General features: G+C 37.6%; 1 protein-coding gene across 1 annotated transcript in view; it reads left to right on the forward strand.

Annotated features, from left to right (window-relative positions):
* The window catches only part of PIP4P2 (phosphatidylinositol-4,5-bisphosphate 4-phosphatase 2), a 724,054-nt gene that overhangs the window by 47,128 nt on the left and 651,595 nt on the right, over window positions 1–25,331 (forward strand). The window lies entirely within an intron of this gene.

The following is a 25,331-nucleotide window of genomic DNA, read 5'->3' on the forward strand; positions in this document are numbered from 1 at the left end:
CAATTGACAAGCAAACATTTAGCTCTATGTGTCTGTGTGCATCTGTGTACATATATGCATACTTAAGATATTCATACAATGACTCTTTGGACTTTGTGGCTTCTAACGAAGATTGTGAAATAACTTCAACTAAGGCTATCCTTCCAGGCACTATGCCTTAATTACCCATTCCCTGTATAAATCATAGCTTTCTGCCTGTCATTTTTCAAGACCCCACTGTGAATCCAAACCAGGTGACTGTGTGGATATGTTGGAAAGCAAAGCAACAGAACACACCTGAGCTTCCATTTTGCTCAGGGCAGTGATTATTAATGTGAGAAATCCGGAGTGATGTGAAGCGGCCAGAGTTTCAGCAGAATTTATTGCTTACAGCTTTGGGGTCCCCTGGCATTTACCAGCTGTTCCACACCTGGACGTGGAGAACAGAAACATCCCTCTTCAATTTATCTTTCCTAGACTTGTTGCTTATGGGACTCAGATGCCAGGTGACAGGGCTGGGAAGCAGCGGTGAGAGTCTCCATCTGCATAACCCTGAATTCCCCAAATAGCCCTTGTTCTGACTTTGGTACAGACATCAGCTTTTAGCAGTGTATAAGCTTTAAGTCTGGGGGAAAGTGAACTTATATACAAACTCATTTTTCTAGCATATGATCTTTAGTCTAATCTGGGACATAATGATTAAGTGAGCAGGACACTGGAGTCTCCTGCAGGGTTCAAGGACTCTGTCTTCCAGGGTGCCTGAGTGCAGCAAGCATTTCTTTTTTGAAGATCTTTTGTTGAGTTTCTGAAGTTCCAGAGGAGTTCCTTATGCCCCGAGACCTTTTGAGTTTCATAATTGTTGTATTTCCAAATTGTTATATTGACTGGCACATATTAGACAACAAGAAAAGATTGCTCATTGGATGAACAAGACATTAATGAAAATAAGGTCACCTTTCTGGTCTAAAAGGCCAGTATTTCTGTGGTGAAGAGCACTGGTTTTAGAGGGAGAGGACCCAGCTTCAAAACATGGTTCTGCTATTTATTAGCTATGTGACCAATGGCAAACCCATTAAACTCTCTAACTCTCAGTTTCTTCGTCTACAAAATGAGGATGATAATAACTACCTCATATAGCTGTTATGAAGGTGAGATGAGGAAATGTATATATAACAGGGTGAATTTCATCTCCCTTCCTTCCATTTACCTATGCTAGAGCTGTGAAGGGGGCCACTTTTTCATAATAGGATACAGGAATACGTTAGTTGGAGGCTAATCTTGGCTATATTCAACATCTGGTTTTCTTTCACATAACAGGTAACCATCCTATATTGTGGGTTCTTCCCATTCTTTTCTTCCATTCTCAGCATCTATAGCTGTATCTGGAGGGGAAGTCCAGAGACACAAATGACCAGCTGATTAAGGGTCCCTAAGACAATCCTTTTTTAAGAGCCTCTTATGCAGTAACTATATGGATAATATTCTTTTCTTCCTTTGGTCAGAAGACTGTGACCTAAATGAAATAAAATCTGTCAAAACTTATATTTGAAGAAAAATGATCCAGCATCTTTATAATACAGAGATAATGCAATGTCAGAAATAAAGAAGATTTGACTTCTTCCAAGATGCTTGTAAAGAATTGAAAGCCTAGCTGATGCCTGGTTGTTCTTGCAAAAATTTGGATTATGATCAGGTAGCCCTATACGGGGAAGAATCCATGGCAGCTGAAGTGACAGGACACACATTCCAGTCTCTGTTCTTGCAGTTATACCTTCTGGTACCTGCTGGAAGAATTTTGTTCCTTATCTCCCTGGAGGAGAAAGATATAGCACTTCTCAGAGACACACAGGGACTGGAATAATGTCCACTAACCTTCTTGTGGTATCAGTGCAACCTCAGGAAAACCTATACTCTTAGATGTAGGTATGAATTAGCTCCTTTTCTACATACTGAGTCTAGAGAAGATGGTTGGTAACATTCAGGATAACATTTCTTCTCTTTTTATGGGTTACATTTCCTGAGAAAAGACCCATATTCTTAGAAAGAATATAACCAGTTCTCACTTCCATCATCGGAACCAGGAAGTTAATCTTCAACAAGAGTATTACAATGACTGACAACTTATACAGTCAATTTAGCATAAGAGGAGAAGATACTCCTGGGCATGTGGAGGGAGGAAGGCAAAAGGAATATGGTAAAGCAGCTCAATAGATGCTGAATGAGGAGAAGTAGATGGTCCAAGACAGCAGGGGAAGTGGGAGTTCTGTATTGATTATGAGAAAGTGTAGGAAAACCATTCTGCAGTTTTTAAGCCACTATGGACCCTATATGGTTAGAATATGCCACCTGAGCTCCTGCAATGCTGACAATATTTTGTGTAATATTTCTTCCTTCGTTGTCTTCTCTTTCTTCTCTCCTATCTTCTCTCTCCCATTCTCTCTTTTTTCTAACACATGTCCACACAAACACACACTCAAAACATTACTATACACAACAAGTACATATAATCAATCAATAATGACTAACTGCTTCAACAGGAGACCTTGCATTCTAGTCCTTAGGGCGTCAACCTGCTCCCTAGTTAAGCAAAGAGATGCTTGACATGAGCTAAGTTCACTAAGAAACAACTTTTCTGGACATCTCAGCCAGCTGGAAGGATTTTTTGTCCTGATAATTGATTTTAAGCACCATTGCTTCTTACTGGCAACACAATTGCTCCCTACTGAAACATGTGAAAAGAAAATCATACATCTAATCGCTTGTATTCGGGGCATTGCTTCTCCTTATCTCAACTGTGAATATGTAGCCTGGAGAGAGATCTTGTAAGAGATAAAGGGAGGTGACTTAGAGTCTTCTCAGTGTACTCAGCTGTCCAGTATTTTTTAAAAAATCTAGTGAAATGACTTAAACATTGCGTCAATAACACATTTCTTAGACTTGGATTCTGTGGCATTGGAATCTGCTTTATGATAGAGATATATAAACTTGGTTAAAATTTAGTTCTTCATGTAGATAAGACAAGAAGCTATCTACCTCCCTTCTACTACTAAAATCAATGTTTAAAATTCAGTAATTGTATCTTTTCATGTTTAGCATTACCATGTTTGCATTTTAAAAGTAACTTCCTGGTGATGCAATGAACATTCCTGAAGCAAGATGGAAATTTATAAGAATACAAACAGGTGCTTTGGATGCTTCAAACTCCACAGAAAAGCTGTGAGCATTCCCTCAGAGAATACATTCAGCTTTATCATCCTCTTACACTAGAGGCATCATTAATTAATCAAACACATCTGAAAACATTTTCTGATTCAAATTAAAATAAGGGTAAAATTATTCCTATAGTTTATGAATTCATTGAATTAGTAATGAAATAGGCTTAATTTCGACTTATGCAAACTCCTTTCTAACAGAATGCCTGTTTTGGCGCACTGCAAGTTTTTGGTTATTAAAAGCACTGTTTAAGAAAAGATCCACTTTCAGCGTTGTGACTCTGGACTCAGAATTGGACCTGGAGTATTTCAGCACTCAGTCTTACTGTGCCTTCGCAGGATCAGTCAAAAAGACAAACTGAGTGATAGAACTCACCATCTGAACAAAATGCTTCTCAGATTAAAAGAGATATTTTTCCCCTTGTCTCAATCTTAAAAATAACTTTGAGACTGGAAATTTGTACTTGCATGAAGTAAAACCAAATGTGCTATATGATCCTTTATGAAATAATAAGGTCAGGATGAAGTCTTGATAACGTAAAGCATGAATGGCTTGAATGGCTTATGGACTCCCAAGTTTACTGAGAAAATATTAGAGGAGGAATAAGGATACCAGGTTCCAGAAACCCCTTCATGATTAGACTCCTTTCTGGTATGATGACAGAAGTCCCTCTCCACCAATCACATGGTGTAGGAAGTTCCACAAGGGCTGGGTTCATTCCCGTGTTTGTTCACCTTGGTATCCCATCCCTCAGTAACTACACTGTGAATGGATAGAGTGATCCTCAATGTTTACTGAATGAATAAACAAATCAAATTAGAGAACTGCACAAAAATGAAGCTTCCTGCCCCCCATCTTTGCTTCTGAGATGTCAGATTGGAACAGTCTTTTCCTGTCTGAAGTCATACTCACTTTCAGCTCCCTGTGGCTTTGCTGCAGCTATTTTTCTTGTGAAAACATCCTTTCTCTCTCTCTGTAAAGCAGAATGCTAGTTATCTTCCATAGTTTGACTCAAGTTTAAATTTCTCCATAAATATACACCCTTCCCAATCTGTCAGTCAACCATGACTCTTTCATTTATAAATTTTATTGAAATTGTGATTAGAGGAACATATGATGTACCTGTCTTTAGTATTTTCCTAAACCAACTACATTGGAAGCTACTTATGATCACACATTGTCTTTAAAAAAAAAAATTCGAATTGTCATACATAGCACCTTGAGGATGTCGGGACGCATTTTAAGGGCTTGAGTAATAAGCTTTTGCTGATTCATCTTTGATATATCTTGTACCTATAGAACTTTGTCCATTCATTTAATTTCTGCATCAATTTACTTATTCTTCCAGAATACAAGCACAAGAAAGGCTGTGACCTTGTTCTGCTGTATTGCCAGGTCCTAGGAAAGTGTTTGGCAAATTAGCAGATGCTCAATAAATATATATTGATTAAATAAATTGTCAATAATTTCAACATGGTCCCATTTCCTATAGCTTACTATCTAGTTGGGGATACAGGTAAGTAAACATGCATTTACAGTATAATATGTTGAGTGCTACCATGAGGAAGTAGGAGCTATGGGAAGATAGGAATGATACCTGAATAAGGGGAAGCAGGCATCAGGGAAGTCTTAAAATAGGGCCATGATCACTGCCACGAGATCTGAGCAAAGAAAAAGATTATTATACAAAGGGGAAAGGTAATATGAAATGTATTCTGGGTGGAAAAGACAGAATGTGAAAAGGCAAGAGAGCACGCATGATGCATTTGAGGAACTAGAAGCAGCTCATCATAACTGAAATAGAGAATGAGTTGAAGGAGGGTTGTAGAAGCAATGAGAAATGAAGCTGGAGGGTCAAGGAGACCAGATTATGAAGGGGCTTGTGAGACAATAAATTTGAGCTGCTTCTTCATGGCAATGGAGAGGGCATTGAACAGTTTTAAACAACAAAAATAGATTGCTGCCATTTTCCTTTCCAGAAATACAGATATTGTAATTTTCTTGTTATTTCATGTAAATATATTACCATGGCATTTTTGTATAACTGAATTTTCATATCAAAATTTAAACTCATTCTGTCTTCTGTGCATATTCCTAAAAATTACTCATTAACATCACTCTAAATAAGTCCCATCAAATGCTACAACTCACTTATTGAGGCCTATGTTGTTATTAAAGACTTTTTCGGTGTCTTACAAGTTTTGCTGTGCAACACATGCTGCTCTATTTTGGTCTCGAGTTGGACAAACTAAGCAGGTTGTGTGACAAGTATTCAACTTTCATGTCTTTCACTCCTAGCTCTCCTTTACATCAGATCCTTCCCACTAAGATCTAGTCTTTCTATGAAGTTATTCTTTTTTAAATCTTTCCCACTTCTCTTTCATAACTTAGCTCTCGAATGCCACCTTCTTGTAAATTCTTCCAGATTCTCAAATTCCTCCCTGTGAGAAAGAACTAAAACAAAAAGGCTGTTTACCATTAGTGATTTCTTTATTGCTACTAAATCAAAAAAACAGTTGGGTCAACACACTTACAAAAACTCAAGAAGCTGTAAACAGAAAAATGCTCAAGCTTTTGGATGCCTCACCCTCTTTTGATTTAGTACTGGTGATGCCTTCTCATATTACATGAGTGGGGCAGACTCTCAAACCCCACATCAGCCCTACTGAATTAGAACCTGAGTTTGTCCTGAGTTTGTGTGTGTGTGTTCTAAATTTATTTTTAGAGACAGTTACATTCTGTCATCCAGGCTGGAGTACAGTGGCACAGTCATAGCTCACTGCAGCCTGGACTCAAGCAATTCTCCTACCTCAACCTCTCAAATAGCTGAGACTAAAGGCATGCATCGCCATGCCCAGCTAGTTCCCCCCCTCCCGCCCCCACCGCCCAGAGATGCAGTTATTACTCTGTTGCTTAGGTTGCTTTCCAACTCCTGGCTTCAAGTAATACTCCCTTGTAAGTCTCCCAAAGTGCTGGGATTACAGGATGAGCCACTGTGCCCAGTCTAGAACCTAGGGTTTAACCAGATCTTCAGGTGACCTCTATGAGTATTAACATCTGAGAAGCCCCACATCGGTAGTATCTGCAGTGGGCGGGAGCATTGGGTGAGGCTATTCCAGGTATAAATAGTATTGGGTTCTTCTTGACACTTTGGAATAGCCCTTGCTCCTGCCCATTTTAAGTTTGTCATGCCAATTCTGCTTTGGATCTTTATACTTAGAGAATAATTTAAAAATAAACAAAACAACATTGTGTTTTGGTGCTATGCCCTCTGCCTACACGGAGATAAATCAGGAGCGGCTGTGGGACATTTATTATTGCTTTTGAATGGATGTTTTTGAGGATATTGTTCATGAATTTCATAGTATCTCCCTTCTGAGGACTGTTGGAAAATTTCTCTCATGCCTAAGTGCCAGAAAACCTAAACACCTCCTGAAAACTAATACTTTACATTCAAATAAAATTGTGAATCCTAAAAATCAATTGCTCTTCCAAAATTTATTAATCATTAGAATTGCCTGGATTGCTTATGTAATGACTTAGGAGCACTAAATCAAAATATCCAAGGAAGGAACCTGGTAATTTTCATGATCAATCAGTTGTTTTTTCTTTGCTTTTAGTGGTTTGAAATTCTGGCTGCCCTTTAGCTTCATCTGAGAAGTTTTTGGAACCTATGGTGCCCAGGCCTCGCCCCAGTTCATTTACATCAGAATCACTGAAAGTGGAATTAAAAAAGAAAGTATCTGGTAACCATAACTTGCAGTAAAGCTTGAAAAACAGTGTTTTGGCTGAATTTGTAGCCCACCCAATTTTCTCAGCCAAACAAAATGCATTATAAAATTAAGTGTATCCCATGGCTTCATTACACTATTCTGCCACTTTTTTCCATTTGTTCTTACTATATATACATATATGTACATATATATACATATATATGTATATATATGTTTACATTTTAACATAGGAGGTAGATGAATGAGTGAATGAATAAATGAATGTACTGAGTAGCCACAACCAATTATTAAATATTCTGTCATATATACCAAAATATCAGGAAATAAATACAACTCTTCCCAAGAAATTTCTCTCCTTGATAACTCTCTAGTTATCCAGTAGTAAATGCAGAGAATTGAGGCAATCTGGTAAGACAAACAGGCAGAAGCCTAAGCAAAGCTGTGCCTGTAAGGGGATTTTAGGGTCCAGCGCAGGGTCTAGGTGCTGTGGGATGTGAGAAGAGAAAGCAAGGGTAGAGCTGGGGGATGGAAAGCATCCTTCTGCTGAAACAGCAGCTGTTCCTCCCTGTGGGGGAAACCCACACTCAGTGCTGCCACCTGACTCCTGATGTCCTGCATGATGCTTTCTGATACATCAGCATTTGTGACACATGTTCAGGCCAAGGGCACATTTATGGAGCTTGAAGAACTTTCATGCCCATTTATAACCTTCAGATGTTCATGGAACTCTCTCATGATGGCTCACTGCCAAGCCCTGCTATGACCGGCACGTATTATTGCGATAATGGCTGCCCTCGCAGGTCACAATTTATTTCTTGCCTGCACTCTGTCAACAAGCCCCTATTCTCCACTGATTAAGGATGCTTTCAACATGTCTATTACCTAGCAACAGCATTTCTGAACATAACCCAAGATCATGACCCAATTCTAGAAGTAGTTGAGATATCTACCTCTGGTTTAATCTATCTGCTGCTTTACTTTCAAGCCAATAGCCATATGGAATGAATCAATAATAATAGCTAACATTTACAGATGCTCCTCAGCTTATGATGGTTTGACTTATAATTTTTATTTTACAATGGTACAGTATGAAAGGGATATGCATTTTTATGCTAAATGCACCTGAAAGCAATAACTTAAGCATAGCCTGAGAATGACCTTGTATGGCAGATGCACCTGAATGTGTGTTCCGAGCTAGGGAATCCAGGAGTGACCAACCTGGAGATTGGTTCCTTGTCTATGAGGAACATATGAGCCTCTGGCCTATCCCATAGAACACAGGCCTTACAGAGGATGAAGGCCCTGTGTTTGGGTTGAATGAAGGTTGCCAGGTGGAGGTTGTTGGGGAAAGAGTGCTAAGTGAAAATGTTAAATAAAAACTTCATGCCTTTTCAAGTGGTTGTATCTTTCTGCCCAGCCCATCACCACTGCCTATGTGGTTATCTTGTCCAACTCACTGCCATTGGACCCTCTCTCCTGCATATAAGGCCCCAGTAAACCCCCTGTCTCATTTGCAGGCTCTGGGTCTCTTTGGCCTCTTAAACCTGTTGCCATCCACACTGGAGTCAATAGGGGTTTGGCACAACAGCATTCAGTAGAAACCATACTTCAAATTTTGAATTTTGATCTCTTCCCAAGCTAGAGATATGCTGTACCTTACTGTCTCACTATGCTAGGCAGCAACAGGGAGCCACAGCTCCCAGTCAGCCATGCTGACACATTACCATGAGTTCATTGGGCCATAATCCCATCACAAGTCAAGGAGCATCTGTACTGAGTACTTACCTTGTGGCAAGCATTTTGGATGTATTAACTCATTTGATCTTCACAAACCTAAAAGGGGTAGGTGCTATGATGTTACATCCACTCTCACATGAGGAACTGAGACACAGAAAGACTAAGTAAATTGCCCAAGGTTGCACCGTAGTGGTGAAATTGCTGTGAGTGGAGCCCCAGAGTCTGCATGCTTAATCACTTCCCTGTGATCATGTCATCGCTGCACATCACACAGACGACAGCATGGGTTTATCTAACTCACCACCTGGGAATTTGCTTATTGCTTACTATACTACTTCCGCTAAAATTTATCCTTGTGTTGTAACTACGGCATTTACTTACATCCCTTACCCAAACCACCTCGTATCACCTTAGCAGAAGGCCAGCAAGATCCTGGGAGAGCCACTGGCTATTCATGGAGTTCTTAAAAACTCCCTTTGGCATGCCAAAGAGCAATATAAAGCATACAACGACAGGCACCAGGTCTCAGGAGAGAAAATCTGACAGTGAGATGCCATCTGTTTCTACTCCTATCTACACAGACCATCTGCTCTTGCTCAAAATACTGCACAACTGCTACTTAGGGTCATTTAAGGTCAGAGGAATCATCAACCCTTCAACTGTGTCTATCCACACACCCACCTTGTCTTCTACTGCTGCCCGCCATGCCTGGTTCACCAAAGCCCCACATTTCACTGCCCAGGCCTGCATCCAACCCTGAAAGCTAAATGGAGAATGAGAATGTGTGGTAGGGGAAATGCTAGATTCCCATTAGCCTGAAGGCTGACTCCAGCAGCAGGTAAAATTGGAAGTATGGGGCTGAAAATTAGTCAAGTAAACCTTTCTCCCACAACATGAGCATGGGGTCAAAAACTTGAGATTCCTATTTAGGTAAAGAAGCACTAAAGCAAACAGGATGGAATTGTCTATCCTATGCCTGGCTGTATAAACCTGTCCTCCACCCATCACACATTTGCTGGCCCAGAAAAGCTAGCCTCAAAATTTAGCTAAAATTCAAAGCAATTCAGTAAGAGCTCTCTTGTTTCACACATCCCCTCCTTTTCATCTGCTTGTTCCCAGTCTCTCTTCATTCACTGCTTTTCTGCCATGTGTGCAGATCTGCCCTCCAATACCAGGCACTGCCTCTGGCCCTGCCAGGATGTCAGGCCATCTCAGTTGGGTTCCCTAGACGCATGTGCTGAGAGAGAGTTTATGAAGGGTCAACACCTGTGAGAGGAAGGGGGAGGAAATAGGATTAGGATGCAGGATAATTTTAAAAAAAAACCTTTTTTTGAGACAGGGTCTCACTCTGTCGCCCAGACTGGAGTGCAGTGGTATGATCTCAGCTCACTGCAGCCTCGACCTCCCAGGCTCAGGTGATCCTCCCACCTCAGCCTCCCGAGTAGTTGGGACCACAGGTGCATGCCACCATGCCCAGCTAATTTTTGTATTTTTTTGTAGAGACAATGTTTCTCCGTGTTGTCCAGGCTGGTCTCAAACTCCTGGGCTCAAGGAATCCACCTGCCTCAGACTCCCAAAGTACTGGGATTACAGGTGTGAGCCACTGTGCCTGGCTTGTAGGAGAAATTGAACTGTGTACAGGCCCCCAAAAGGCTCCACTAACTCAAAACTCTGGAAGGTATATTGCCCATCAGAATTGCTCTTGTTGGGCCAAAGTGTTAGGCATTTGCTCCTGCGTTGCTCAGTCTGCAGATGAGGGGTGCCCTGGGAAGGATGTGGCTTTGGGCGAGGTAGCTGTCCTTAGCTGAGGCAGCCACTAAAGGAGCTGACAACTGGAGAGACATGCTGACTGCCCTGTCTGCGTCTGGGCAATGCATCTCCAAGTCTACCACAGTTTCCCTTTCTTATGCTCCCCCTCAATGTGAACCATCAAGTCCCAGGTCGTAGAATTCTCACTCAGCTTGTTCCTCCAGCCGCATCTCACACTGTATCCAGTGAAGACTTCATGCTGTGGGTCCTAGCTTAGAGAACCTGGGCAGTGGAGGGGCTGGAGAGTGGGAGAGATTCAAACCTGAAGAGGATGAACACTTTCAGAATGACTTCTATTCTGCATTCAGAGATTCATCTTGCTGAGCTTTTAGAAGGGGCTTTTGGGATTAGTTGTGGTTTCCTGTGCTTTCTCATTTCTCTCACCTTCACTTAGGCTTTTCTTCATGCCTACTTCCTTGAAGAATTCTGGGCTGCTCCTGTTTCTAAAGCCCTTCTCTAGTTCTGTCATCTTAGATGGGCCTCTTTTTTAGTTTTGAGATGACTCTTTTTTTCAGAACTGGTTTAATGCATCTCAAACTCTTCCACCAAAGAATTCCTGACTTCAGAGAAGGAGTATGTATACTTCTGGGGGTCCCAAAAGCTTAGCTCAGAGCTGCTTTCTCTAGGCATAGAATTTCTTTGAAGTCTTTGTATTTTTTCTTAAAAATTCATGCGAATTTTGCATTCTACTCTATAAACTGTATGTGCTAGTATTAATATTAAAATACTGTTTTAAACTACTTACTAGTGAATAAATTTATTCAGGAAGATATATCAATTTATGCATGGTTTCTTGTACCTTATGAAATAACCTTGCATATATCAACTCTAAATTCATAGAACTAGGAGATCGTACTTCTGAAGCTTGGATATAAATATGGCATATGATCTTAGAATATGAATTTAGAATATGTTTTTAATATCAACTTACATGTACTGAATTATGTTTACATGATAGTCTATATTTTAATGTGTATTCAATATGAAATTATATATGAAAAAGATCAACATATTTCTTCTAAAAGGAGAGAGCGAATTTTCCATCAAATCAAAAACTAGATGTTCAATTCGACTAAATATCAATAAATAATCTTTCCAGGTTATGCTATATAAGCTGAAAACATCATTTAAACACAATTTCTTAAAGATATTTATATGAGATAATAAACACTATATTTTAAAATTAGAGTTTTTTGATGGCCTGCCTTAAGAATATAATTTATAAATCCTGTCTCTGCAGAAATATCTAAACTATCAAGACTTCAGACTCCAGAGAAACAAATGAAAGGTACATTATTTAGGGTGATTTCTATTGTATTTTTTCAAGAAATGAGGTTTTTTTTTTATAGAATCAAACAGTGTTCATTTATTTATTTAGCAACTGTTGCACATTGTTGAGTACCTACTGTGTATCAGGTTTTATACTAGGTGCGGGAAAAGAAGAGGAACAGGGCAAACTGGGTCTTTCTTCCAGGTGACACCTTTTGCTGGTGGGGAGGGGATATAACTGGGAATTTCAAGGAGTAATCTTTGGCAAGGTTCTAGAGAGCAGGTGTTCTGAGATATTGATAAAAAGACAGGCCTATGTGCTTTGAGGCTCACACAGGTAGAGAGAAGACTTAAAATTCTCTTAAAAACACTGAACAGCTTTAACAAAAAATATGCTTAAATGGATGACCCCTCTAGCCCTTCATATGAATGATTCAAGGGCATATCTGAAGGTGAACTTTTTCTAAAGTCTATTCTGCATATTTCAATTAAGTAAATACTCAGTGTGCATAATATGGTTTGGCTCTGTGTCCCCACCCAACTCTCATCTTGTAGCTCCCATAATTCCCATGCATTGTGGGAGGGACCTGGTAGGATATGACTGAATCATGGGGGTGGGTCTTTCTTGTGCTGTTCTCATGATAATGAATGGGTTTAACGAGACCTGATGGTTTTAAAAATGAGAGCTTCTCTGCACAAGCCCTCTCTTTATGTCTGATGCCATCCATGTAAGATGTGACTTGCTCCTTCCACCATGATTGTGAGGCCTCCTCAGTCATGTGGAATTGTAAGTTCAATAAACCTCTTTTTTTTTTTTTTTTTTTTTTTTTTTTTTTTTTTTTTGTAAATTGCCAGGCTCGGGTGAGTCTTCATCAGCAGCATGAAAACCGGCCAATGCACTGCATTTATTGTGCAAGCTCTGGAGGATATAAAGAGCAAATATCTCAGGGTTTTTTTATATGTTATTGTTTACACAGTTCCTTCCCCTGCAAAAAGACTCATCCCTCAGTGGAGCAAGGGTTCCCAAATTTTAATGCCTGAACAATGCCTGAAAATAATGCCTCTACTAATTTATGTGATTTATTTTATTTTTTCACACATATTCAACTAATATTTGTTGAGAACCTACTCTGTGCAATGCACTGTCTTAGGTGCTGGGTCTTCAGCAGAAAAACAAAACGTTTCTGCTTTTTCTGAAGCTTATCATTTACTAAAAAGAAAGAAATAAATAATTACAAAATGCAAAAGGCCATGAACAAGACAACAGTGTATTTTGATACAGAACAATAGGATTGACCCTTTTAGACAGGATGTTCAGGGAAGGCTTTTCCACAGTGGAGATATTTTATTTGAGAACTAGAAAAGGAAAAAGAGCTAGCCCTGAGAAGAACCCACACAAAAGCATTTGAGACATAGGAAACAGCATATACAAATGCTCCCACATGAGAAGGCGCTTAAAATGCGGTACAGAAAGAAGTCCAGTGTGGCTGGACTACCATGGATGAGGGAATGAGTGGTACATGATAGGTGAAAATGAAATTGAAGACAAGATGAAATTAAGAAGCTCTTAATTCTTTTTCAGTGTAACATTTAAGAGATTTAAGCAAGGAAAATGATGATATGACATACATTTTTAAAATATCAATATGGTATCTACATAGAAGAGAGATTTAGGGGAAAAATAAGGCCAGGAGAGACCCATTTGAAATATCATTGAAATAGCTCCAGGAAAGGTTTGGTTATGATCTGGACCAGGATGGGGGAAGAAAGAATGAGTCTGGGGTCTATTTCAGTATAACTGGGACAATTTGAGCTGCATAGGGGAGAGAAAAACTGGCTCTTACAACAGATTTTATCTGGCAGTCCTTTTAGGTGGCACCAAATACTATACCAGAAAAGACTAGGGAAAATTTTGGTTGAGGGAAACTTCTCAAATTGTTTTCAATCTGTGATGCTTGAAAAACTACCAGATAGAAATATCAGATAGAGAGATGTATGCACAAGACTAAGGAAAACTTGGATTGAGAATTAAATTTGGGACTCAGAAGCATTAAGCTGGTATTTAAAGGAGTAGAGAAGGCTGAGGTTCTCTAAGGATTGGAGAAAGAATGAGAAAGGACTCTGAGAAATAGCAATATTTAAGGTCAGACAGAGCAGAAAAAGCCAGTAAATGAAGCATCCAAGGAAAAGCCAAAGATAGTGGTAAAGAAATAGAAGTTAACGTTATCACAAAAACCAGAGGGTCAACTACTTAAATAGAAGGGAGTGATCAACACCATTGAGTGCTTCTGAAAGAGCTAATAAGGGGTGAATAGGAAGCGTCCACTGGGTATATTAACTTGGAGTTCATTTGTACCTTGATAAGAGCAAATTCATTAGAGAGCCCTGGCTGAAGTACACAGGAGCTGGCTGATGAGTGAATGGGAAGGGAGGAAGCAACAAGAACAAAGCCTGGAATGCACAGGAGATATCTATGAACAATGAAAGGCTGACTGGTCTGTTCAATGTCTATAGCAGTTGTTTAGCAGCAGGTGACAGACTGAGTAGGCAAGAGTGACACCAGATTGCACGAGACTGCAACTGCACAGTGGAACAATTAGTGTAAGTAATAGTAATGATCAACCTACAGTCCTCAGGTAGTTATAGATAACTCTTCTGCTATTTCCTAGGTTTGTGACTATGGGAAACTTACTTAGCTTCCCTGTGCCTCAGTTTTCCCATCTATAAAATAGGAATAATACTGAAATCTACCTCAAAGGCTTGTCATGAGGACTTAAACAGTATATCCAAAAGCAGTATCTTTCCCATATTAAATATTAATATTCACTAACCAGAATTACCATTATTATTAGTACACGTAGGATATACAATTAAAAATAAAATATTTGTGACAGTGAAACAGAGTATTTCATTTTTTTTTAAAAAGTTACAGCCATTGAACAACTTTGCTCTGGGAAAGAAAGAATATTTGAGAGAGGTTCAAAGGTGTCAGTTTTTCCAATTTTTTCTGTTCTCAGCCCCTGGTAACCTCTATTCTATTTTCTGTCTCCATTTGTGTATTCTACTAGGTAAAATTTTAAAGTACCTAAATTTATTTTTTGAAATCCCTCCCACTGACTCTTTACAATCCACAGAATTCAAAAATCTGGAAGTAGATAGTGGTTGGTGATGGTTGCACAATGATGCACAACCATTTATAAACCATTTGGTACTTAAATGTATATTTAAGTAAAATCTACTTAATTCCACCAAATTGTTCACTTAAAATGGTTAAAATGTTAAATTTTATATTATATATATTTTTACCAAAACAATATTTATCTAGAAAAATAAGTTGTATTTTTTGGCATATAAAAAGCTGTACATATTTAATTTATACGACTTGATGAGTTTGGATATTAAGCATATACTCATGAAACCATCACCATAATCTATGCCATAAACCTAACCATCACCTACAAAAGGTTCCTCCTGCCTCCCTATTTATTATTATTAAGGTGATAAGAGCTCTTAACAGAAGATCTACCCTCCTAGCAAAAGTTTAAGTATATAATACAGTATTACTTAGTATAGGCACAATGTTGTTAGGTAGATCTCTAGAACTTTTCAATTTGTGTCACCAAAACTTTGTACTTATTGACTAATACCTTCCACTTCTTCCTCCTGCCAGCCCCTGCAACCACCATTTCACTCTCTGCTTCTAAAGTTGACTATTTCAGATTCAACATATAAGTAGAATCATGTAGCATTTGTCCTTCTGTGTCTGACTTATTTTGTTTAGCATAATGTCCTCCAGGTTCATCTATGTTTTTGCAAATGGCAGGATTCCCTTCAAAAGGATGTTAGTTTTAACCTTGCTTCTGACAAGGCCAGGTGATCTTAGGGAAGTCATTTCAAAGCTCTTTGGAAGTCATTTTACTCATATATAAAACGGAGTTAGGCTTTTCTTTTTTTTCTTTTGGTTTCAATTAACCTCCAAATTCTGTAACTATCACACTAATATAACTTTTAAAAATGGGTGAAGTAATAGAAAAGACTAGATATAATAAGAACATATTTTAGTGTGAGTAAAATTTTTAAAAAAACAAGCTCCTCTAATATTTTCTTATATGTATTTTAAATATTTCGCTTATTTGCTAATCTTAAACATTAGATTATAATTTATAATTGTTCATGGGATTAGAGTTTATTACATAGAGCTCGAAATACAGAAGCCACTAGGTACATATGGCTTTTTACATTTAAATTAAAGGGCTGGGGCCAGAGGGGCAGTGGCTCATGCCTGTAATCCCACCACTTCGGGAGGCTGATGTGGGCGGATCACATGAGGTCAGGAGTTCGAGACCAGCCTGGCCAACATGGCGAAAACCCATCTCTACTAAAAATACAAAAATTAGCCAGGCATGGTGGCAGGCACCTGTAATCCCAGGTACTCAGGAGGCTGAGGCAGGAGAATTGCTTGAACACAGGAGGTAGAGGTTGCAGTGAGCCAAGATAGAGTCACTGCACTCCAGCCTGGAAGACAGAGTGAGACTCTGTTTCAAAAATGAATAAATAAATAAATAAAATAAATAAATTAGGTAAGTAAAAACTTAAGTTTAGTTCCTCAGTTACACTAATAGTATTTAAGGTGTTCAATAGCCATATGTGGCTACTGGCAGATATGAAGTATTTACATTGCAGAATGTTTTATTTGACAGTGCTGATTTAGCAGATCTCCCATTACTTATATATTTCTGGACATTTTTCATGAGACATTTGTTTTCTTAGCTTTATCTTTCAAACAGTATCAGCAAATGACCAAAGCTATAACAGATGCTTGGGTGTCCTCTGAGAAAAAAGGGCCACCACCAAGCTGTCATCTCCTTCTCATATTTGTTTAATCTTTCTTAGGATATGCACCTAAACAGTATATTTTTAAACTGAAATATTCTATGGTAATTCTTCCAGAAATGTTATTCTTTAATTTGAAGCAGTTTTTCAATGACTTCTATTTCTTTTCATTTAATTGCATCTATAAAAACATAACATAAAATCACGAAATTCTACAAGAGGAAATCAGAAGTTGAAGAACTATTGCTGTCATCCCATATGTGTTTGGAAGTAGACTTTGTAAGCACAGGGATAAGATATAATCTCATTTGTTTTATGATATGACAGAAGCCAGTCATGGCTTAATTAATTCAGGGCTATTTTCATTTTGGTTGGATGGGACAGATCTGTTAATAGAAACGACGTATAAATAAAGAAGATCCACAAAAGGATGTTGAATATTGGTGGGGAAGGGGGAAAGGCGGACAAGAACTAAGGTCTGCAAAAAATCATCTTTACTTGAGAAACAAAAACTGGCTGCAGACAGATGCTTATAAGACCTCAGCTTTGTTGAAGAGAACAGCTTTATAAATAGATGCACAATAACGGCAGCCAGCTGTTCAAAATAATTGCCAGGCGATATTTGGTGATGACAACCTGAAGAAAGTCATCAATGCAATTATTTCACACCAGATCAGTCCAGCAGATCTGTTGAACCCTCCTGCCTATTTTGTGTGAGTGAGATACTCATTATTCTTGAAATGCCAATGTTACCTGCTCATTTTTTTCTATAATAAACAATGACTTCAACAGCAATTATATTGTTGTAGCATTATTCATGTTTTAATCAGGGACAATGAACTTAGTGGGTTAGAGTTTCAAACATGTGACACTAAGGTTCAGCACACTAATGTCTAAAGAGAAATGCACTGTCCTAAAATAAAAGATTGTGTTTTTAACACCAGTTAGTCATTTCAGAAAAGCACACCAGCTGGCTGTAAGGGCATTCTGGATTTAACATTAAAGAAAAGCAGTACAATACCCTGTTGTTAATGTCTTGACCACTTTATCATAACATACATAGAAGAATTTTTACATAGTTCTATGTTACAATATAGTTTTACAAACCCAATCAGTGGTTCTCCAAACACATTTATTTTACAACTACTAATGTTCATCATTATTTGTTCATTTCCTTCCATTACCTCTCAAATGTTTAAACTTCCCTCCACACCGCTTTTCTAGCCCCACTCCTCTTTTCTCAACCTTTTTTTCCCAAAGACTCAGTAGTTACATAACTATCATTTTCTATGACTCAACCATAGTTTCATCAGTTTTTCAGGTCTTTGTAGTCAGGGCTTCTGCGCTAAAATGTTATGTTCTTTGAGTAACATCCTCACAACACTATTCCTGAGATGTTTGCAGAATAGTGTTTCGTGTGGAGTTTCAGCAAGCATTTGTAGAAGATCTGCTTCCCCCTTGGAAACAAATCAGGTTTAATGACATGACAGTGTAGGGCAGATATTCAAGAGTTAAGTGTAAAGGCTATTCATTCAACAAGTACTAATTCAGTGATAATTATATGTGAAGTAGAGATAAGATATGGAATTCCAGTGGGAGATTTGCTGGCTAAATAAAAATAAATGCTCTTTCAAACTTTAAATTGTGCAAAAGCAGTAGACCTTTAAACTTTAAATTGATGTTGGAACAATACATTTACCCGTATCTTTACCCATCTTTTTCTTACTCTCAGATTTATCATTCTCTCTACCTACAGATTCATTATTCTTGAATAAATATTTTGGTTTGGGGGATGTTGATTACATTGAGTAAATATTTCCTGAGTATCCATTATGAGCAAGACTGTGCTGGAGGGCGATAAAATATAAAGAAGTTTAAAAATAATTATTGTGATACTAAATTAAATCTAAATAGTTGGAGAGATATACTATGCTAATAGGATAAAAGATAATATAGTTAAGATGTCAATTCTCCTCAATTTACCTATAAATTTAAAGCAGTTGTAATAAAAACTTCAGCAGACTTTTTTGTTGAAATTACCAAATTGATTATAAAACTTATATAGAAATGCAAGTAACCTAGAACATATCTATTCTAAATCCTTTGTATGTATGTAGATGTGTGTATTATATATTTTATACACACACAAATCATACAATTTTTAAAAGAAAAAACTCTAGAATTAAAATATTAATCAAAATAATTATTTTAATATTTTCAGTTGGCAATAACATTTACTTATTTCCACTATAGCTGATAAAATAATTACTTACTTTTTCCTATAATTTCTCCTTCAGAACTTCCAAATTCTGTTAGTAATATTACTAACAAAATGGTAATAATACTATTTCTACATGGTCAAGATTTATAACATCTTTATTCTGTTCTTTGACCATAAGTCCACAGTTACTTAGTCTTTAGTTCTATATTTAATATGATTTAGTGCTCACTGCCAATATTTTCACCATGGAATCTTCCTACCTCAGCTGCTTATTTTCGTACATCACTTGGTTGTCTAGATTTCACCAGAAACTGATCCTCCCCTCCCCTCCCCTCCCCTCCCCTCCCCTCCCCTCTTCTTTTCGTTTCTTTTGATGGAGTTTTGTTCTTGTTGCCCAGGCTGGAGTGCAATGGTGCAATCTCAGCTCACTGCAACCTCCACCTCCTAGGTTCAAGTGATTCTCTTGCCTCAGCCTCCCGAGTAGCTGGGATTACAGTGCCCTCCACCATGCCCAGCTAATGTTTGTATTTTCAGTAGAGACGGGGTTTCACCATATTGGCCAGACTGATCTCGAATTCCTGACCTCGTGATCTGCCTGCCTGGGGTTCCCAAAGTGCTGGGATTACAGACGTGAGCCACGGCGCCCGGCTCATTTTTTTTTTCTTCAATGAGATTAGAGGTACAGTTTCCCTGAACTTCTGCATGTGAGATAATATTAGTCTGTTGACTTTATGTCTGAAAGAAAAACTTTTAGAATTCTAAATTTCTTTGGTCACAATTGTACTCAGATATTTGTAGATATAGTTCCACTGTCTTCTGGAAATGGGTTTGTGAGAATTTATAATGTTTTTCCTGCTTGTGACTTTTTTTCATCACTTTTCAAAAGTTATTTATTTATCCTCAAAATTTGGAAATTCACTGAATACTCAATAAGGTTAGTGTGCCTTTCAAGTTGCAGATTCAGTGCTTTATTTCAGAAGTTTTCCTCTATTATATCCGTTATATTTAAAACATCCATTTTGTCTTTGGTTTTCAAGAAATGTAATCTCCTTTTAAATCATATTTATCATTTTCATCTTAATTCTTCTTATAGTTTTTTATTTTGCATTTCATATTGTTATTTCTGTCTCTTCTTCATGTCTTTATTTTTTAGTCAATGTTTCTGTATTTGTTATCTTTTAATCATTATGTTTATTTCTTTTCTGAGTTTTACCAGTTTTTTTTTTTTGCTTCCTGCTGCTGACTTTTTAAGTTGCCTTCTTTTTCTTTCTTTCCAATTGAATCATTTGCTGCTGTTGTTGTTAGAAAGATGTGACTGAAATGTCAAATAACTTTTTCTCAACTCTTTCTCTATTTCGAGGTGTAATACTTATATTTGCTAATTTATTTGCTTTTTAAAAATTATACTTTAAGTTCTAGGATACATCTGCAGAATGTGCAGGTTTGCTACATAGGTACGCACGTGCCAAGGTGGCTTGCTGCACCCATCAACCCATTATCTACATTAGGTGTTTCTCCTAAGTTATCCCTCTCCTAGCACCCACTCCCCAACAGGCCCCAGTGCGTGATGTTCCCCTCCTTGTGTCCATGTGTTCTCATTGTTCAACTCCCACTTATGAGTGAGAACTTGCAGTTTTTGGTTTTCTGTTCCTGTGCTAGTTTGCTGATGGTGATGGTTTCCAGCTTCATTCATGTCACTGCAAATGAAATGAACTCATTCTTTTTTATGGCTGCATAGTATTCCATGGTATATATGTGCCACATTTTCTTTATCCAATCTATCATTGATGGACATTTGGGTTGGTTCCAAGTCTTTGCTATTGTGAACAGTGCTGCAGTAAACATATGTGTGCATGTGCCTTTACATTAGAATGATTTATAATGCTTTGGGTATACACCCAGTAATGGGATTGCTGGGTCAAATGGTATTTCTAGTTCTAGATCCTTGAGGAATCGCCATACTGTCTTCCATAAAGGCTGAACTAATTTACACTCCCACCAACAGTGTAAAAGCATTCTTATTTCTCCACATTCTTTCCAGTATCTGTTGTTTCCTGATTTTTAATGATTGTCATTCTAACTGGCGTGAGATGGTATCTCACTGTGGTTTTGATTTGCATTTCTCTAATGACTAGTGATGATAAACTTTTTTTCATGTTTGTTGGCTGCATAAATGTATTCTTCTGAAAAGTGTCTGTTCATATTCTTCACCTACTTTTTGATGGGGTTGTTTTTTTCTTGTAAATTTAAGTTCCTTGTAGATTCTGGATATTAGCCCTTTGTCAGATGGATAGATTGCACAAGTTTTTCCCATTCAGTAGGTTGCCTGTTCACGCTGATGATAGTTTCTTTTGCTGTGCAGAAGCTCTCTAGTTTAATTAGATTCCATTTATCAATTTTGGCTTTTGTTGCCATTGCTTTTGGTGTTTTGGTCATGAAGGCTTTACCCATACCTATGTCCTAAATGGTATTGCCTAGGTTTTGTTCTAGAGTTTTTATGAATTTAGGTTTTACATTTAAGTCTTTAATCCATCTTGAGTTAATTTTTGTATAAGGTATAAGGAAGGGGTCCAGTTTCAGTTTTCTGAATATGGCTAGCCAGTTTTTCCAAAACCATTTATTAAATAGGGAATCCTTTCCCCATTGCTTGTTTTTGTCAGGTTTGTCAAAGATCGGATGGTTGTAGATGTGTGTTGTCATTTCTGAGGCCTCTGTTCTGTTCCATTTGTCTATATATCTGTTTTGGTACTTGTACCATGCTGTTTTGGTTACTGTAGCCTTGTAGTATAGTTTGAAGTCAGGTAGCATAATGCCTCCAGTTTTGTTCTTTTTGCTTAGGATTGTTTTAACTATATGGGTCTTTTTTGGTTCCATATGAAATTTAAAGTAGTTTTTTCTAATTCTGTGAAGACAATCAACGGTAGCTTGATGGGGATAGCATTGAATCTATAAATTACTTTGGGCAGTAAGGCCATTTTCATGGTATTGATTCTTCCTATCCATGAGCATGGAATGCTTTTCCATTTGTTTGTGTCCTCTCTTATTTCCTTGAGCAGTGGTTTGTAGTTCTCCTTGAAGCAGTCCTTCACATCCCTTGTAGGTTGTATTCCTAGATATTTTGTTCTCTTTGTAGCAATTGTGAATGGGAGTTCACTCATGCTTTGGTTCTCTATTATTTGTGTATAGGAATGCTTGTGATTTTTGCATGTGGATTTTGTATCCCGAGATTATTTGCTTTTTGCATATATTTATTTCCTCTTCTCTCCCCAACCTGGTATTTCTGCCATGCCTCCCACTATTGTTTCCTTTCTACCTACTACCTATCTTTAAATGAGTGTTGAACTCAGAACACTTATTTGCCAGTTAAAGTCAGAGGAAAATTCAATTGATTTAGCTTGGTTAATACCCAGATTTAAATCAAGTTTGTGTTATCCCATGCCCTCTAACCAAATTTGTCATTACTTTGTCCTGGCTTCCTACCATCTTCTGTCTTTTCCCATTCAGGAAGTTAAGGTGGTTTATAGCTCTTAGGTAATATGCTCTTTGATTTATAGTCTTATTTTCACTGCTTTCCCTTATTCCTTTATTGTACCTCCAGCAGATATTTTATGTAATTATAAATGTTATAATATTATATAATACATCATAAAAAAGATACATTAGTATGAGGTGTACTTTAATCCTATCTCCCCTGATTAATTGTTTATCAACTTGATTACTGTAGGAACATTCTCCTCTTTTTCTAAGACCTTTCTAAAACCCTCTATTTTATTGCTTTACTCAAAAGTTTAATATATGAGCTTTTAGAAACTTGGACATTTAATTTTAAGAAATCTCTTCCTGCCTAAAGAATATGGGAATAGATATCAGTACTATTTCTCTTTTGGTCCAAGTTTCACAGCATTTGGCAAATATTCTTCATATTTCATAATTTATGGTTATGGATAAGTTTTTGTTTCATCGATAATAAAGAAGCCACTATCCTTTTCATTATGTACCCACTGTACCCCCTAAATGCTTTTGCTATACCACTTTTAGCCCCTTGGTACACAGAAACTTTTATTCTTCTTTTTTCCTTGACTGAAAGAACAAGACAATGTTTTACTCTAGAGCCTGCCTATTCTTACAAATAAGATAACAATCTTCATTTCTCATTATTCACTCATGTTAAAGAATAAATGCTACAAACAGTTGAAGAAAAAACCAATCTATTGCTACATTTGTACAATCATAGGGCTAGGGATTATTCTAAGAAATTAAAATAGGTGCCTTCTAATTGTTTTAAATAAACATTACCACTATAACCTCCACCGCCACTTCTGTCATCACTTCTAGTTACATTTTTATTAACTGTTTGCTATGTGCCACAGACAAGGCTGTTATGTGCATTGTCTCACTTAATCCTCACATAGATTTTATAAGTCTTGTTCTGTTATTTCAGAGTGCTCTAGTAACTTAGATCAATTGTTAGGTGTCTGATTCTAGAGCCTGAAATCCTAATCACTATATTATGCTGCCTTCTGAAAACCCAAATAAAATAACATGAGACTCCATATTTTCCACAGAATTCTCACATTTATTCGCACTATGCATTTGGTATTTAAAATACGAATTTTGCTTTGAAGAGGTGAAAGGCACTTTGAAATACTTTGGAATATCTGGGAAATGCAAATCAAAACAACAAGACTACAACTCACACCTGTTAGGATGGCTAGTATTAAGAAAACAAAAGATAAAAAGGCCTGGGGGCCAGGCGCAGTGGCTTACGCCTATAATCCCAACACATTGGGAAGCTGAGGCAGGTGGATCACTTGTGCTCAGGAGTTTGAGACCAGCCTGGCAACATGGCAAAACCTTGTCTTTACTAAAAAGACAAAAATTATCCAGGCGTGGTGGCACATGCCTCTATTCCCAGCTACTCAGAAAGATTGCTTAAGCCTAGGATGTGTCATCATGGTGTGACCATGGCTCACTGCAGCCATGATCACATCACTGCACTCCAGGCTGGGTCCACTTACACACACACACACACACACACACACACACACACACACACACACATAAAGTGTTGGGGATGTGGACAAATCAAAACCCTTGTACACTGTTGGTGAAAATGCAAAATGGTGCAGTCACTATGGAGAAAAGTATGGAGTTTTCTCAAATGTTAATAATCGAACTATCGTATTATCCAGCAATCCCACTTCTGGGTATACATCCCAAAGAACTGAAATTAGAATCCAGGAAAAAATCATCTTCACTCTTATGTTCATTGCAGCATTATTCACAATATCCAAGATATATGGAACAACACAACTGTCTATCAACAGATGGATAGATAAAGCAATGTGGTATTTACATAAAATGGAATATTACTCAGCCTTCAAAAGGAAAAAAAAAGTATGCCAATTGTGACAATATAAATGAATCTTTAGGGCATTTTGCTAAGTTAAATAGCATCGCAGAAGCACAAATACTGCATTATTCCACTTATATGAAGTTTCTAAAATAGTCAAACTCGAAGCAGAGAATACAATATTGGTTTACAGAAACTAGAGGGAGAGGTAAATGAAGAGTTGTTGTTCAGTGGGTATAAAGTTTCAGTTATGGTAGATGAGTAAGTTCTCAAGATCTGCTGTACAACATAGTGTTTAAGGTTAACAATAGGGTATTGTGTACTTCAAAATATTTTAAGAGGATAGATCTTATATTAAGTGTTCTTACCACAAAACAAACAACAAAAAAACAAAAGGACACAAGGAAACTTAGGAACGTGTTAGATGTGTTCCCTTGATTGTGGTGATGGCATGTGAGTATCTGCATATGTCCAAACCTATCATATTGTACATATTACATATGTGCAGTTCTTTGTATATCAATTATATCTCAATAAAGCTGTTAAATAAATTTAAAAAATATATACCTCATGGCATTTATGGGTTAACAGGATAAATCTATGTTAAATTTCTAAATAAAAAAGTAAATATCTAATTATAAATTTTGATTTAAAAATAAAAAATGCATCCAAGTAATTAATTAATTATAATAATTATTTGTCAAACACCAGGCCCTGTAGTAAGCATTACAACCACATAGATGAAAGCACAAGCATGATCTTTACTCATGTAGCACTCATGGCATTCATTTGTTTTTCTTTCTTCCCTCCTTCCTTTCTTCCAATAAAGAGCTAGGGCAGTGGATAACATAGGGGACTGTGTGTGCCTGAGCAAGTAGGGGAAGGCTTCTCAGTGGAGAGACAAGCCTAGTTGGACTTTGAAGAACAAGTAGCTCTTCATTAGAAAGAGGAAAAGAAAATGGCATTTCAGGCAACTAGCAAAGTGTGGTAAAAGACATGGATGCAGGGCCCTGCAAGAAATGGTAAGGGATCTAAGGAGGGTGATCATAAGAGATGAAGTCGATGATACTTGGAGGGCAGATTGCAAAGGCCTTGAAGGTCATGGTAAAAAGTACTATGAAGGGCTCCTTATCAGGTGGGATTTTCCGGAAAGAAAGCTTGCTGAGATAAATATTCCTTCTTG

Source organism: Macaca thibetana, chromosome 8, assembly GCF_024542745.1.
Source record: "Macaca thibetana thibetana isolate TM-01 chromosome 8, ASM2454274v1, whole genome shotgun sequence".
In the NCBI taxonomy this organism is placed as follows: Eukaryota; Metazoa; Chordata; class Mammalia; order Primates; family Cercopithecidae; genus Macaca; species Macaca thibetana.